Source organism: Lactuca saligna, chromosome 6, assembly GCF_052625555.1.
Source record: "Lactuca saligna cultivar CGN05327 chromosome 6, ASM5262555v1, whole genome shotgun sequence".
NCBI classification, from domain to species: domain Eukaryota; kingdom Viridiplantae; phylum Streptophyta; class Magnoliopsida; order Asterales; family Asteraceae; genus Lactuca; species Lactuca saligna.
In genome coordinates this window covers 53,831,335-53,836,360 of record NC_136422.1, presented here as the reverse complement: position 1 = coordinate 53,836,360, position 5,026 = coordinate 53,831,335, and the positions used below count along the sequence as shown (strand labels likewise).

The following is a 5,026-nucleotide window of genomic DNA, read 5'->3' as shown; positions in this document are numbered from 1 at the left end:
CAATAACCCAGATTACCCATTCCCGTTATCCTCACTTTACGTCCCTAAACACCTATACAAGGGACCTAGTCTAAGGATTTTATCATCGGGATGGACACTACTGCTAAGGGATTTCCTCAACAATAAATGTCCTAAAGGCAGCCCTGAGGGGGATGGAATACACCGGTGAACATATCGTTCACAACACCTACAGGTTGCGAGCCTGCCAGCGTTCCAATGGACTGTCTAGAATAGTCCGTGGTCGTCATCCATACTTCGCTAGATGACTGGAACAACAACAACATCGAGGCGTCTCATCATTTTAACACACATCAACTTTTTTGTCTACCGATGTTCTACCCAACATATTTGTAGATAAAATACATATATAGTTTATAACTTGTATAAAACATTGTATTCAACAATCATCTCAAATAAACAATCAATATAATTACACATAACACGTATTTTATAGAAAATACTTCATATCTATGTGTAAGATGAAAGTGACTATACACTCACTTGATTTGATGATAATCGGGCAGCAATTCATTCCTTAAAATGATCGTTTCTGATAAAACCGGGAGTTTTATTGAGAAACCGGGCTCTACGAGAGTTGGAGCTTCAAAACCGAAAAGAAAAACTTTCTGGGTTTTCGGGCACTTCGGGACGTATTCCGGGCTTTAAAAATGATACCGGGGCTTCGGGGAAAGTCAAAATAGTCAAAATATAAGTTTAGGGGTGAAAAATGTCAAATTTTCAAAAGTAGTCGGGGGATCTCGCAGCCCCCCTATTTATAGGGTGCGAGGCTGAGGTCTCCGTGGTTGAGAAGCTTCCACGTAGCTGCTTGCGAGGCTCGGTCACGAAGGGAGGAGGTGGCAGCGAGGGAACGAGGCGCGTGGCAGCAGCGAGGCGAGACACGGAGGCGGGCTACGAGGCTCGGACGTGGCTCTGCGAGGTTCGGACACGCGGCGGCCACGAGGCGGTTTCTGATTGGCCGAGGCTTCGGTCCGAGGGAATTGCGACATGCGTCTGGTCCGGATTCGGCCACATCTTCGGTGACGCAGCAGCTTCGGTCTTGATGACGTGTCCGGTTACTGTTCATGCGAAAATTATTGAAAAATGTGCCAAAAACTTCTAAAATTCATAACTTTCTCATACGGACTCTGTTTTTGATCTTCTTTATATGCACGCGTAGCTAAGATCATGCTCTATAACTTTCGTTTAGACTTCATCAGCTAATTTTGAATTTAATTTTAATATTATTATTTTTAACAGACCGGGACAGGAAAATCTGTTAAAAATTCATAACTTCTTCATCCGACGTCCGTTTTCGTCAGTCTTTTTACCGTTGTACTACTATTGATGAGACCTTCGATTCTCGTTTAGGTTGTGTCGGCTAAATTTCGCTCGATCTTAAATTCGAGTATTTAGTTGTCTACTGCTAAGCTAAAACTTAGAAAAATGATAACTTCCTCATACAAAGTCAGATTTGAGCGTTCTTTTTATCGAACTTCTCGGTTTAACGAATACTACGACTTTAGTTTAGATTGTCAAGGCTAAAAAGAACTTTATCGCAATATTCACTTTTTACGCTTCTCGGTGCCGTGCCGGTTTTGTTGCGAAACTTCGACAAGTCATAACTTCTTCGTTATAACTCGGATTTCGACGTTCTTTATATCTCCGGAATCCTAGTTTCGGCCACTACAACTTTCTTAAAAGATAGTAGCTTTTTATAATATTTATTTTAAATGTTTATTTTCATTATTAATTAATTAAATCATAATAATTAAGCAAATAAGCATATAATTCACATAATTCCTCTTATTACTTCAAAATGAGTTAAAAAGGTTGACCTAGACTATTAAAACTTTATTAATGCTTTTAGCCCAGAAACACGGGTGTTACAATGCATCACAGCCGTACATAATTAAGATCTTATAGCCTGTGAATGTTTTGTTTGGCCTTATTTCCTGTTGTTGTTTGATGAAGGGCTTAGGGTAGGGTCATGTATTCGAAATTCTATAGGGTCCAGTGTTTTGTATGGCTAGCATACACTAGTTTTGCAGGGTTGGTGGAAGTTTCGTGGATGGTTGGGTTATACGAGGCTGGTTGGCCAGTTATGAGAGACTTAACATTCCTCTAGGAGTGAGGATTGAGCACTCACCATGTTATGTATATAGTCAGGGCTTTGTGAAGAAACTTGAGACATATATGGGTAGGCGTGGAAAGTAGTATGGGCCCGTACTACCGAAAGCACATGACCTATATACGTAGCAAGGAAGTCACAACCCCTAGGGATTAGTTGGGAGTTGGTTCCCTGTTATTATATAGATTATCTGAGATCTCTCTGTTGTATTATCTGAACGGTGGTTATGAGATGTTTTGAGATCGATACTAGATCAGGAGCGGGAGCTGGCAGCCAGGATAGGCGTATTGTCATAGGATCATCTCAGTGAGATCATTCGGGAGGACGTGATCGAGATTATCCGCGGACAGTTACCGAAGATGTTTGTGTCTGTTAAGACTGCCATGGTTGACTATTTCGATGAATGCTATGCATCCCTTGTTGAGACGGCTGCCGCAACAGCTACAACAGTTGTAATGACGGCAGGGGGAGGAGCTGGTCAAGATTTCCTGCACTGACATTTGTTACTGGACGTATTCTGTTGAGCAGAGAGCTGCAGTTACATTGGATTAGTTTAGGGATATGGTCCGTATTCGTTACATTCCATGGGTTGAGCGGGAGAGGCTGGCACATGAGTTTCTAGATTTAAGGCTTCGGGGGTTTTGCTCGAGGCCGAAATGTGACTCACGGGGACTTCGGAAAGGAGTGATGATTATGTTCAGCTGGGGTATTGTAGATGGAAGTAGAATGGTTAATTGATGGAATGGAATGTTGTGTTATAGGGCAAGGATTGTGCCCTTTCAGTTTTCTAGCTCGAAGGAGTGAGCAAACTTGGAATCCCAGGATCAGGTTATATTCCAGCTCGGGGTCAGTTAGTTGCAGGGGTTGGCAAAATTATTTCAGCAGTTGTAAGCGTAGGTCGGTTAATGTGGCATGAATATCTTGTGAGGAGTATGTGATTACCATCCCTGCCCATAGGAGCTAAGATCCGATTCTCCTTAGATCTCTTGTATCGGACGGTAAGGATTGATTGTGCGATTTATTGCACTTTTGGGATTGTAGACTATGTCTTCGGAGTAGTTTCTAGCCCGGTATAGGGCAGAGGTTGCTTCAACTATAGCAGTTCAGTTGTGGATGACTGAGCTAATGAGTGAGTCGGGGATGCAAGATCATGAATGATATGATTTCTAGAGCTCGAGAGCGGGAGATTTGTTTAGAGCACCTTGAGAAGAGGGGTATTGTGTGGGAGTTCTGCGGATAGGGTCCCATAGGATGGTTATTCAGCATTGTCAGGATTCAATGGTTTTAGTAACCGTTATTGATTGGCGGATGAGAGCGCCAAGTGAAGTAGCTCGTTGCTAATATATTAGTTGGAGCACCTATCTTTAGGTCTTCAACATTTGAGTGTGGGATCATTCAACTATTAGGGACTATCGGTTTCATTGGGATTCATGAAGTGTTTAGCTAGTTCTTAGAAGTGTTTGATCACTTGGGATTGGCTGGTAATGGAGCACTAGTTGGAAAGAGTTGGATGTCATCAGATCGATTGTTGGAAAGTGAGAACGATTGTGAATTCTCCAACTTTCATGTATTGTGAAGACTTAGTCAAATCTAAGTGGGGGAGAATTATCCCATGATTCAAAAGCAGTAGCGGTTTTGGAACTGGGATAAGTTTCGCATTTCTGTTAGGGAGAAAGGCGGCCCAAGTGTCTGATTATTTTGAGGGTTGTGTGAGTCTGGATGTAACACCCCCCACTGGCACGTATCACAATATTGTCCGCTTTGGGCCACTTGGCACAAGGACTTCCCAGGGGGTCACGCATCCCGGTACTACTCCCGCCCGAGCACGCTTAACTGCAGAGTTCTTATGGGATCTGCTGCCCTCACGGCTTTAAAACGCGTTGTGATAAGGAAGGTATCCACACCCCTTTATAAGGAAATGTTTCATTCTCCTTCCAAGCCGATGTGGGATCAGGTGCAACCCACCTTCACCCCCCATTATAGGGTTCGACGTCCCCGTCGAACACATCGACCCGTGCCCTAGCTCTGATACCATTTGTAACATCCCCCTCTGGCACGTATCACAATATTGTCCGCTTTGGGCCACTCGGCACGAGGACTTCCCAGGGGGTGAAGGTGGGTTGCACCTGATCCCACATCGGCTTGGAAGGAGAACGAAACATTTCCTTATAAAGGGGTGTGGATACCTTCCTTATCACAACGCGTTTTAAAGCCGTGAGGGCAGCAGATCCCATAAGAACTCTGCAGTTAAGCGTGCTCGGGCGGGAGTAGTACCGGGATGGGTGACCCCCTGGGAAGTCCACGTGCCGAGTTGCCCAAAGCGGACAATATTGTGATACGTGCCATAGGGGGTGTTACACTGGAGTTTGGTAAAACTCCCCAGCATGTGTACCGTGTCTTCTCGGTGATTGATAGCAGAATTTGGGAAATCAGGTTAGGGTTGTAGTCATTAATTGAGTTCAGTTCGTTTGTTCGGTCGAATGTGTGCTCGGGATATTTGGATTGACAGATTAAGGGTAAGGCATCGGGTTGTAATTGTGTAGTGACGAAAGTGTTGTAAGACTGTGGGGGTAACCGTAGCATTCATGAATTCCATTCGATAATTAGGCTAGGGTGGGACAGTTCATAAGATTGTGGGTAGACCATGACATGATTGGAATCCGGAAATGGTAGGTCGTTGGTGACCGGGCATGATGTAAGATTGCAGTTATTCTGGTAGCATTCAAATTTCGCATTGTATTCGGTGGTGACAGGTTGTCAGACTATTACGATTGGATGAACCAGAAGGACTAATGGAGACATGAATGGTGATATAGATTGGGCATCTATTTCTAGTCAAAGTTTTCTTCGAAGGTCGCGCGGAGCGACTGTAAGATTGCTCGTTGGTTCAGCAAACGG

General features: G+C 44.0%; 1 pseudogene; it reads left to right on the top strand.

Moving 5' to 3' along the window:
• Nucleotides 1-4,325: 4,325 nt before the first annotated feature.
• LOC145003517 (5S ribosomal RNA) lies at nucleotides 4,326-4,443 on the top strand (annotated as a pseudogene).
• Nucleotides 4,444-5,026: the final 583 nt, after the last annotated feature.